This window comes from Aptenodytes patagonicus, chromosome 1 (assembly GCF_965638725.1).
Source record: "Aptenodytes patagonicus chromosome 1, bAptPat1.pri.cur, whole genome shotgun sequence".
In the NCBI taxonomy this organism is placed as follows: Eukaryota; Metazoa; Chordata; class Aves; order Sphenisciformes; family Spheniscidae; genus Aptenodytes; species Aptenodytes patagonicus.
The window spans coordinates 30,462,096-30,474,821 of NC_134949.1; the positions used below are offsets into that span (position 1 = coordinate 30,462,096).

Here is a 12,726-nt window from a genome sequence, read left to right on the forward strand (position 1 = left end):
AGGAGGTGGTAGCTTTCTAAATAAGGATTCACAGAATTTCACTGACACTGTACAGCTTCTGGTTTCACCAGGTTTGTGTCTCAAATACTGGAAATGAAGATACTGGAAATGGATAATAATAGGGATGTAGGGACTTTATTTTGATTGTATTGTATGACAAAATATGCAAATACTCAAACAGATGCTAAGGAAGGTAGAAAGATTGTGTCGATGTGAATGTGAAGAAGCAAATACAGGAAGAAGATTGCAGTAATATCTATAGTTCTGTCCCTGAAATGAAATTCTTAAAAAGTTTATTGGGTTGCTGGAAATTATAAGGCAAATGTCTCTTTAAAGGAAAAGCATACTTGCAAGCAGACTAGTTTGGCATGATTATGGTGGTGTGTTGTTGCTGAGAAATATTGCAGGGAGGAACTCACATCTTGGTTTCAGCTGAGTTCACACACAATACCTTGACTCTCTCAAATGTAAATCATCCTCATGACTTGCAGATTTTGAATAGAGACTACCTTCTTCTTATAAAGATCTGTCTTTGCACTCCTGTGTATCTAAATCAGAAGTAAACTAAGGTTCTGAGGCAAGAATAAATAAGCTTCAATACTTCACTAATCAAGGAGGTCTTAAATAGGCATTTAAAGCTCAGTAATAAGACTCAGCTTTAGCTATGGGCATGTATTTTTCTTGAACTTCTGCCTGAAACTTGACAACTGAGAATTCACTCTTGTGTTGTTACTGCCAATTAAACATCTGTCCTTCTGCATCCTTGATCAGTACTACTAATCACTTAAAACATGCACAGAACACAAGTTAATAAAACAGTTTTAGCATTATTATAAAAATACTCTGCTGGTGTGACTGCAATATTTAGAACAATAAAATGCATGAGTCAGGTGCTATTTAATTTAAAGGTAGATTATATATGTATGTTTCATGGAAGCATTCAATTGAAATCTTACGGCTTATTAGCTAGGGTTTATTTGTTGTATTACTGTTGGATTTGTAATTTGAATCAGGTGAGTATTGTAGATAATGTGGCTGGTAAGAGTGGAAGCAGTTTTACTGAGCGCACTATAACTCCCATTAAGAAACCTTTCTCCATTTACCTATGATTTAGTGACCTTCTGCTCTGTGTTATCAAATTTTCTAAATTCTGTAAATAGCTCTTGTATCCCCTCATGTTCTAGTTGTGAAATAATGTGATGTACTGAACTGTGAAAAACATGTTATAGCACAGTACTGGGTAATCAGCTGCTGGAGGAGTTTCTCAACTCAGTTTCAAAGAATTGCCCAGGCTCAGTTTGTTCCTTTTTTATTTAAAAAAATAATACATGGGTTCTGGTGTGCTGCTTTCTCAGTCCAAATGTATGCATACCTCAGTTTAGAAAATGTACCGCTTTCATTCTATATTTACTGGCATAGAAGAGATTTCTCCTAAAGAGAAATAGTCATCTCACTCTTGCAATGACGAGTTCCAAGGGCTAACCAGAGCAGTATGCCCTAGGCACTGAAATGCCCGCAGGAACCTAGCCTTTGAAATGCTTTTTTCTTTCAAAGCTCCCCTTTCATTTTGTTTCTCTTCTAGTGTCTTTTTTCAGATATACATTAGAGAACTTCATCTTTTGCCACTGGAAATGGTCATTAATTAGATCTTACTTTATAGTTTTGTGGAAAGTAAGTCTGTTGCTATGGCTAATTAGGACTTAGGTTAGGGTTCTGAATTATTCAATAATTAGTCAATAAGAAATACTTCATGCTGCTAAACTACAGTATCTCTTTTATAAATGCTGTATTTTAAGTGTCTCTCCTATTCTGCTGTATTTAAACTCTCTCTGACCTTCATTTTTCGTCATATCAATCCTTTTCTCTTTGGAGGTTTTGCTGTTAAAAGTAACTAGGATCAGCATACATGCCAAACCAGAATTTTGTTGACAGTAATAATGCATGTTTTTATAGAGCAATGCTTTTATGTCACTGGAGCCTGACAGGGTGAAGCCACAGGACCCATGGAATTTTGTAATGAAGAACTCCAAGTGTTTCAGGAAATGAAGTAGATGGCTAGAAAAAAGCATATATGATTCAAGAAGGCTATGAAATAAGTAACTCACTTTATTCTAGCTGACAGAAGAAGGAAAGACAGTGAAAGTGTTATCTTGTGAGTCTAATCAACATGCATTTTCTAGGTGTAATCAGGATTTAAGGGCAGACTTTATGCAACCACTAGTAAACTCCATTCCAGCATCCTAGTGTGGCAGTCTGCAGATGTACGAGCCAGTATTCTCAGAAAGCTTTGTACAGCATCGAAGGACAACTGTGCTCACACCCTGAAATTCTGTGTTCATCATTTCCCGAAAGGACAGACAACCACATCATTACTTAGTATATGAAATTTAGCATTTAGTATCTACAAACATACTATACTTTTTGAGCAGTACTTTAAGTTAGATTAACGTACATGATGATGGAATATGAAAGCCCTTTTGTATTTTTCTAAGCATACTTTTACCAGCTTTTTGCTGTTTTATATAGTGCACTTTTATGGAATCTGTTTCCAAATTTGACATAGCATCTGTATCAGTGCATAACTTCAGTGCTGCATATGCTCATGTGTTCTAGCACACTTGCATGTACATATTCTTTCGCAACTTTGTGGAAGATATCTAAATCCATAAAAAAGCCTGATCATTAGTGTGTGTTGTCTGTGGTTTTTATAATTGGAATAAACCCTAGCACAGCCGTTTGTCTAAATGAGGACTTACTGGAGGAGCCATAGCTCCATACTAGGACTGCCAGTTGTAAACAGACTCTAAACTATCGTGTGGTAAGCATCCATATAGTTGCACATCTTTGTTTCTTGTGCTTATCGGACCAGAACTGTGTCTGTTTTACTTTATTTAAGCTATACTGTTCTTAATAGTGCTAAGTCTATTACTGGTAGTAGTTGTCTTGACTACTTGGTACATTCAAAGCCAAAATCCATTCAGCGTGACACACTAGCACATAAAGTAAAATAATCTCATGTCTTTCTGTAGAATCCATTTTTCACTAAGCAATTCAGTTAGGTCCAACCCTTACTTCCTGGAACTTTACCTACAAACTTACTCTATGCAGCTTTGTCTATAATATCAAAGATAATTCTTATTTAAAACAGCTATAGATACGATTTTGAAAGGCTCTGTATCTTATAGGGGACAGCAGCTCGCCTCTAAATGTCTTAGTCCATAAAATATACTGCAATGTGTAAACAGTTGGCCTGTTGGCTGACATCTCAACAGATTTTCACAGATGGATGTTGATTAGCTATAGACACCCTGTTTCAGCTTATGATCTGCACTGGTGGCATTACCACTGCTGAGATCTGACCACCACTGCTGAGATCTGACCACCACTTGCTCTGAGTTAAGATCAGAGTTTATGTTTCTTCCTGTCCATCCAAATTATTAAACTCTTATGATACTAGAAGAGGTTAAAGAATTGACAAGTATATACACATATATTGACAATACATATGGTATTGTATATACAATATACATTGTATATCGACAATACAATGGTATTACATTGACCATTGTTTTCCTTGTACATAAGCTTAGATGGTCTGCGACGCTGGTATCTATAGCTGAGCTAGTCAGTCCTGACTGCAAAGTTCTTAGCTTCTAATCCTTCACTCTGAATTTTTTGGTCCTCTTCTAATCCTGTGATATCATTTCACAAATAACATAGCTAAAGACTCTACATGAAGCTGCCATATTAATTTCTGTAATGTAATTTTAATACTTTCAGACTTATATTCGTCAAACAATAAGTCGCATTTTGTTTCTCAATGTTCTGTCTTTTTTTTACAATTTCTGCTCATTCAGCTGATAGAATGAGCTGCCCAGGATGTTGCAGTGCTTTTAAGTTTCCTATACGAAGCTTTCATATGCTTAATTTAGGAAAAATAACTTGGGTTTCTTACCATCACATCTGCATTGCTTTGCATTTGTCAACTTTTAACTTCATGAGATGTCCTTTAGCTGTCCAGTTAAATCTCATCAGAATCCTGTCTTTGAAAGCTACTGAATATACTCATTACTCTTTCATCTGGATTACTGAAAGGTCTTTTATTCTTTTCGTGTGCAAGTACACGCTCTCCAATCTTTCTTACTTTCCATTTTCAGAAGCTTTTAAAATGCAACTAGAACTAGAATCTTTGTCTTTTTATACAAATGATCTCACAAAATGCTATCCATGTGATAACATGCATTTTTCAATGATGTGATTTTGACTAGAAACATATTCCCTCTTTCGAAGCTTAGAATAAGAGTCTGGAGAGCAAAAATGTAAAGAAAGCTATGGAATCTGTTCTCTTCATCATGGTAAGTGTCTGTAGCTGTCAGCGAGCTTGGACTTAGTAAAGAGCTGTTGATTCTAGGAAAAGAATTATGTCTGACACACTTAAGCATTTTTCTCCCATGAGCAGTGGTATGAATTTTTCCAATCTTCTTCATCCTGTATGGAGTACAAACAGCCTAAATTCAACACCTGCCATTGTTTGCTGTTCTGATTTCCAAGAAGCCAGAAATATGTCTTTTTAATTACTGAAAGTAATATCGCCTGGATATATTAGTTACACAAAATATGTTTAAGCAATATTGTGGAGTAAAGACACCCTGAATTTTGACCTTTCACGAAACTGTAGTACACTATTGGGAATATCCTCTGCTTTCCAAATCCTATTTTAATACTTTTTTAAAGCTTTGATCCTATCTACCAAAGGAATTATCATTTCTACAAGTCACTGGAGAAAACAAAGTTACTAATTCATGACTACATACTTGGTTAGACAAGTGTAAGGAACTTCCATATTGTTTTCCTTCTCCTTCCCATTGTCTCTGTCTTATTTTCTTGGTTCATTAGGAACTGAAGGAAAAATAGAAGAGAACTATGGAAAGGGAAGAAAGGCCAGAATTTAATTGGACTTCCTTTGATTTAAGATCTCTGGAAGTGGAGAACAGGGAAAAGAGTCTTTTGCAGTTTATAGTATTTGGAAGAGTAAGCTGGCTTTCTTTTGAGCATAGAATAAGTAGCAGTAGTGCATGGGAAGTGTATACAAGTATAGTTATGGCTTGGAAGTTTTTCTTCAGTAAACCAGGTAAGGAGCACTAGCAAACTAACAAGTGAATGCTTTAGCTCTGTAAAAATAAATGGTCTTTCAAAATTCAGTTGGAAATATTTTCTTTATATTGTAGCTATACAAAATCAACAGGGCAAAGTTTTCTGTTAAAAAAGCTTGCAAGTCTTCTGTTCCCCACTTGTTCAAAGCAACTTGTTTTACATCTCATTGTTAAAAGCAAGAGCAAAAAAAAAAAAGTCACAGAGCAATTGGGTCTTACGTGTTAGATCTACAATCTGTTTGAAATCTGAAAGTATTACAGTTTGAGAATCCTTCGTAAAGGGCATTTTGTTTGCTTAATCAGGTGTTTTCTGATGAGTTTTTCTTAGGGCTTGTTGAGAGTTTCTGTAATAAAACTGAAAATGCAGATAACGTTCTGTTGAAAAAGGACGGTAGGGTAACTGAGAAAAGGAATCTGTTTATTCATCTTTGCCTTTGATTTAAATGCCAAAGCTTACTTAATCCAATAGTAAAAAGGCAGTAGTGTTACCAAAGTCACCAATGCTGAAATTCTAACACATGCGGAGTTGTTTTAATGTTTGGCTTATATAAACAAGAATATCAGTGATAATATAAAAACTAGGTAGCAGTATATAAATAACAGAAATGGTCTTATTTCTTTCTGCTCATCCCCTGTCATATACTTAAATGCAGACACACACCCTGTCCCAAATAAGTTTTTGTCAAGTATCACCCAGAGGGTCCCAATCTCAGACCTTTTCTTTGTATGTATATATTTAAACACTGAGTACAACATTTTCTCATTCTTGAGTCATGCGTGAATATTACTTATAAATAGTAATTATTGTGAGTCTATGCAAAAGCTTCTCACAAATAGCAAAGTTGTTCTTTGCCACAATAACGGAGAAGTCAGGGTATTGCTATATGGGGAGAAAGCACTGAACAGACAGCTGACTGGTGGTTGTCACGGTCTTTAAATCTGACACACGTTTACTGGCAGCTTCAAGCATGTCAATGAGATTTGCCCCGTTTCTTAAAAGTGATGAATACATTCACTGATAAGCAGCCAGCCACTCTTTCGGTATCTTCTACAATGCAAAACAAAAAAGAAATTGTTTCAATAATGGGATTTCACTTCCTACAATGATGAAATTCTTTGTGAAATGCAGTGTGCCTGTATATTCCTGAGCTGATCTCCTTCAGGATGCCCTTCTCTTAGATAACATCCTTCTGTACTATGATTTTCACAAATGATGCCAGATTGCTTAACTTGATTTTTTTAAATTTTTTTTTTTTTAATTAAATGCAACTCTGAATCATGTGTAAGAAATCAGGAAGGGAAGGCAAGAGACCAGCATGGCTGAGTAAAGACGTACTCGTCAAACTAAAGGGCAAGAAGGAGATGCACAGGCAGTGGAAGCAGGGACAGGTATCCTGGGAAGAGTATAGGGACGTTGCCTGGTTGTGTAGGGATGGGGTCAGGAGGCCAAGGCGCAGCTGGAGTTGAACTTAGCAAGGGATGCAAAGCATAATAAGAAGGGCTTCTACAGGTATGTCAGCCAGAAAAGGAAGGTCAAGGAAAGCATACCCCCCGATGAACACGACTGGCAAACTAGTAACAACAGACGAGGAGAAGGCTGAGGTACTCAACAACTTTTTTGCCTCAGTCTTCACTGGCAATCTCTCTTCCCACACCTCTCGAGTGGATGGACCTCAAGGCAGGGACTGGGGGAGCGAAGTCCCTCCCACTGTAAGAGAAGATCAGGTTTGAGACCACCTGAGGAACCTGAACATACATAAGTCTATGGGACCTGACGAGATGCATCCCAGAGTCGCAAGGGAATTGGCTGATGTAGTTGCCAAGCAACTCCATGATATTTGAAAACTCATGGCAGTCAGGTGAAGTCCCTGGTGACTGGAAAAAGGGAAACATTGCACCCATTTTTAAAAAGGGAAGAAAGGAGGACCCTGGGAACTACCAACCTGTCATCCTCACCTCTGTGTCTGGGAAGATCATGGAACAGGTCCTCCTGGAAGCTATGCTAAGGCACATGGAGGACAGGGAGGTGATTCGAGACAGTCAGCATGGCTTCACCAAGGGCAAGTCTTGCCTGACCAACCTAGTGGCCTTCTGTGATGGAGTGACTACATCAGTGGACAAGGGAAGAGCTACGGATGTCATCTATGTGGACTTCTGTAAGGCCTTTGACACGGTCCCCCACAACAACCTTCTCTCTAAATTGGAGAGGTATGGATTTGATGGGTGGACTGTTCGGTAGATGAGGAATTGGTTGTATAGTCGCATCCAGAGGGTAGTGGTCAATGGCTCAATGTCAAGGGCCGGATAGAGATCAGTGACGAGTGGTGTCCCTCAGGGGTCTGTACGGGGACCGGTACTGTTTAATATCTTCACCAATGACATAGACAGTGGGATCAAGTGCACCCTCAGCAGATTTGCAGACGACACCAAGCTGAGTGGTGTGGTTGACACGCCTGAGGGATGGGATGCCATCCAGAGGGACCTGGACAAGCTCGAGAAGTGGGCCTGTGTGAACCTCATGAGGTTTAACAAGGCTAAATGCAAGGTCCTGCACCTGAGTCGGGGCAACCTCTGGTATCAATACAGGCAGGGGGATGAAAGGATTGAGAGCAGCCCTGCTGAGGAGGACTCGGGGGTACTGGTGGATGAAAAGCTGGACATGAGCTGACAATGTGCACTCACAGCCCAGAAGGCCAATTGTATCCTGGGCTGCATCAAAAGAAACGTGGCCAGCAGGTCGAGGGAAGTGACTCCGCTCTGGTGAGACCTCACCTGGAGTACTGTGTCCAGCTCTGGAGCCCTCAGTGCAGGAAAGACACGAACCTCTTGGAGCAGGTCCAGAAGAGGGCCACAAAAAATGATCAGGGGATGGAATATCTCCCCTATGAGGAAAGGCTGAGAAAGTTGGTGGTGTTCAGCCTGGAGAAGAGAAGGCTCTGGGGAGACCTTATTGCAGCCTTTCAATACTTAAAGGGGGCTTATAAGAAAGATGGGGACACACTTTTTAGCAGGGCCTGTTGCGACAGGACAAGGGGGAATGGCTTTAAACTAAAGGGGGGTAGATTGAGACGAGATATAAGGAAGAAATTTTTTACGCTGAGGGTGGTGAAACACTGGCCCAGGTTGCCCAGAGAGGTGGTGGATGCCCCATCCCTGGAAACATTCAAGGTCAGGTTGGCCGGGGCTCTGAGCAACCTGCTCTAGTTGAAGATGTCCCTGCCCACGGCAGGGGGGTTGGAACTAGATGACCTTCCCTTCCAACCCAAACCGTTCTATGATTCTATGAAATCATCAAAGTTCAACTGCCAGAAAGGCTTAGCAAGAGTTTAGTATTGCTATAGTATTCCAGGACTTAATCTCTTCTCCCTACCCCAAAGGGAGGGAGAACATTATATATTAATCTTCTAGGGAGGGAGAATTTATATATTAATAAACACAAACATTTTGATAGTTAAAGTATTTACAACCTCCAGGTTGTGACTGCTGCAAATATGATCAGCTTGTAGTGTAACTTGTTGAAATTTAGGCTACGTGCTGGTGGTCAGTGCTGCATCACCCAGACATAGGGCCACCTACTTTTGAATTGAGCTCTTCTGTCTTGTTCCCTGTGTTTCTGTAAACTGTTTATTCTCATTGTAAATTTAGCTGTGCCAGTTCCAAGTTTACTGGGCTAAAAAGGGAGTGGAAGATTTCCTGCCCATGTCTTTTATCTTCCAGTTTTGCTTGTTATTGTCAGCATATCAGCATGGATAGTAACATCATAGAATATCCTAGCTGCTACAAGGCATAGCATGGATTGACTCAAAAGGTAGGAGGCAAGATGGCTTAAGGGTCCCTAGCCCTCTCCTCCAAGTTAAAATCACCTTCTACTTGTGTTTTTGAGATCCTCCCACTGACAGTAGCTACACAGCTCTTGTCCCATTCTACAAAGTATTCTAAGGAGCTTATCTCTAAAACATTTTGCATCCACAAGATTTGCATCCTGGAGAATACCATTTTGTCTGTGCCACATCCAGAGATTTTCAGTCCCTACAACTGAAATTGTTTTAAGAAGTGTTCAAGTCATGTTTAGGGTATAAAACAAAGCAACTCATTAGCTTGTATTTTACAGGGATGTAAATGAACAGGAACTTTCTCTAAACAAAATAATGTTTTCTGCTGCTTTTCAATTCATGGTTCTAAAGGACCTATAATTCTGAGCAAAGCTTTCTAAAAAGCAGTTCCTAACAAAAGCTCCTCGTGAGTTCTGTGTAATTATTTTTAAATTAGTGGCTGCTGTCAGGACAGTTTAGATTTGCACACTGAAAGCTATAACTATCAGAGATGCTATCTTGTTCAAATACAGTCACGCTGTGTTTTGTTACAGTACTAAATAATGAAATTTATTTCACTAGAAAGCTTTTTGAGGATAGCTGGCAAACTAAACTCTCTTTTCTTTCTAACAAAGACAGCTACCTTTGATCTTTGACAGCTATCTTCAGCTTGAAAACCTTGTTCCATATTAATATGCTACAAGAAATTCTACAGTTCTAAATGTGGTTGGAATATGAGAAAAGTCTTGTTGTTATAATATCTGTGTTGCAATTGTAACTCACAGCTCCCTCAGTGTAAGTTTATAAACAGTTTTGTGATGAAGGATCATTGACACTTAGGTTAGGTACAAATGTTCCTAGAAAAATAAAAGAACAAACAATACATTCATACAAATGTTCTCCTGATGCTTGTCCTGATCTGACCTTCTTCTTACTAGTGATTACTCGTGTTGTTCCTGTCACCTGAGATTCAGTGGGAGCGTTCAAGCCTCTGTGAGCTGGGAGCAGCTTGCATGTAGGTCCCATAGCTGGGGGTACACCCTGTGAGCAGCAGCAGACCAGTGCTTGTATGCGGATCCTGAATAGTGATGATGCAGCCTCCTATCTATAAAGGAAAGGGAGCCTGCAGAGCCATCCCATAATGAAACTGCATGGTGGAGATAATAGGACCCCTGAGCATGTGTTGTCGTCTCCAATCTGCAAGTTACTCCTGGCTCTTTTCTCTTTACTGGTTATTTAAAATTTGTGTTTTGTAGTTGGCAGGTTCAGGAAGGCTGATCTCCATTAGCTAAGCGTGTCCCCCAGCAGTCTGTCTTATGGTTGTTTTGCAACTTTAATTGGCCTTTCCTCCTGCTCCTTGTAATTGCCTCTTTCATGTAATTGATGGTGATCAGGTCTCTGTCCCCTGCTCCCATTCAGCCCTTGGACACTTCACTGCTAGTTGGATTGAAGTCATGAAGCTTCTTCTGTTTCTTCTTAGGTCAGAAACCTTGAGCTGTAATGTGCCTGCTTAGCACCTACATCTGGGGCAAGAAGGCTTTAAAGTTTTTCCTCTCTCAACCTATAAATTGTGCTTTCAAGATATTTTTGCCAGGTCAAAGCTGAAATGTATTGGCAGGACCGTATGAAGAGGCAGGTACTGCCAATGCTGTGCTGTACACAGCAACCCAGACATTTCAATTCAGCACCTTTCACATACAATTAAATTAACTTACCAGAGTAAATGTCCCTACAGAATATGCACTTAACACTTGTGCTGCATAGGAAAGGTAAGGCTGTATAATCATCCACATCACTGCAGCTTTACATTTTTTTTTTTGTTAAATTCTATGGAACTTCAATTTCCATATAGCTCTAGCCCTCGCTTCATAGTTGAAGCTCTTGTAGGAGTGCTTCAGTCTGTAGCTTTTAATATTTAAAAATCTGGTTTTGATTAGACAAATAGGTGAAATGATAGGCTGCTAACTAAGTAGTGTCAAAGTGTTTGGGTTAATGGGACATTTCTATAATTAGGACAGAATATATCGATACCCTTTTTCAACACATTGCATTATTGTCTGAAGTAAGAACAAACAGCTTCCCTAGATACACTGTTTGATCCTCACAGTTCTTCTGTTTTTCCACGAGACAGCTTATTACTTCCTACTCTCACAGGGACCAACACCAACCTTTTTTTTTTTTCTTTCTGCTTTGTTGTTTGTCATCTCGCATCCAATGTACAATAACCTTCTGTCTTACCTATGGTTGGTTGTAACATGTTAACCTCATTTTTATTGGGATAGTGGCTAGAAAGTAGCTGTGCCAAGATAAGCAGCTTTTTAAGCACTGAAATGATTCAGACAACACAGAAATGCAACACATGGTTTCTTTAATTTGCTTTTCTCCAGCTTCTGTTGACTCAGCCCATAACCCACATGTCTAGAAGTGCCCTTCACATCTAAGGAGGCCTAGGTGGTTTAGCTTCACAAAACATGTTTAATGATCTTACTGTGTGTGGTTCACCATTCTACAGTCTTTTCTTACCCAGAAAACTATGTCAGTCTAGACAAAGGTGACTTATAATGGGGTTTGACCCTATAATGGTTAACAGTGTTACTAACTGGATGTTGACATCCACATGTTCATTGCACAGTCCAGAAGCCCTGGTGAATTCAGAAAGCTTAAAGAAACTGTCACAACAGGAGTTGGGGGATGGAGATGCTCCATAAGAACAGGCAAAAATGAGCTGCCCTTTCTTTTGAAAGAAATGCTTTCAAATGATCTAGATCTTTCATACCACGCAATTTCATTACAGGTAGAGGTAGGTTTGTCACCTTAAAGTTGAGCACCATTTTTTATATTGTTTTCAGTTGCTTATTCCTGTACCAAAATTCATGCTGAAAATAACCATTGGATGTTTTCACTGAAACAGACCTAGAGAAGAGGGGACTTTGTATTTTTCAACATGGATATACGCTGGAATAAATCTGTTGCTTTTCTCATCACGTTTAAAGTCTCATCAGATCTGATTGAGATTCAATCCTATAGGCATGTTTTCAACCAGTAATTAAAATCTGATATACTGTACTGTATAAGATGTGCCTCTCTTGTTTCAGTGTAAATTCCTCGCATGTGGTCAAGTATAGGACTGTATAAAAATCTCAGTACACATACACCTAGGAGAGATTTAAGTCATGCAGATGCTTCAGCTGAGATACCATTTGTACTCACCAAAGTCTACCTCAGAACTCAGATACTCAGCAGGACTTTCCCTTTCAGTGCTACTTACGGCTGTAATTGCCCCTCTTAGTGAAAACAAGAGGATTTAATCTGTCATAATTAGCTGTCTGGTATACTGGTTAAGGCAAAGATCCCATAGCAAAATGGTGTATATTCTTGTAATCGATTGTGTAATTGCAGTTGCCATAAATTAAAAAGATCAGTTAAAGGAATATAGATAAATTCAACAATTTGGTGATGTTTGAATTGTTTTTACTGGAAGAGGGCCACAAAAGAATGCCCTAACTTAGTTTTATACAGACAATCTCAGTTTTTGGGGAGAGAATTTCTGTTAAGGAAGATTGAAGCAATGGCTTTTCTACATTAAGGAAGTAAAAGTGATTAAGAGATCTCCAGAGCAATGTATTGAGAGGGAAATATTTTTTTAAATTTGGATCCAAATATATTTGTCTAAGTTTTTATTACAATTTTCTTTCCTTTTTCCTTTCCAGAGTGAAGTTAACTTTCCAAATACATTTTCTTTTTCACAGTCAGTATTTTCT

General features: G+C 39.0%; 1 protein-coding gene across 7 annotated transcripts in view; it reads left to right on the forward strand.

The window, feature by feature from the left end:
- The window catches only part of DOCK4 (dedicator of cytokinesis 4), a 257,283-nt gene that overhangs the window by 143,731 nt on the left and 100,826 nt on the right, over positions 1 to 12,726 (forward strand). The gene's annotated exons all lie outside the window — the stretch shown is intronic.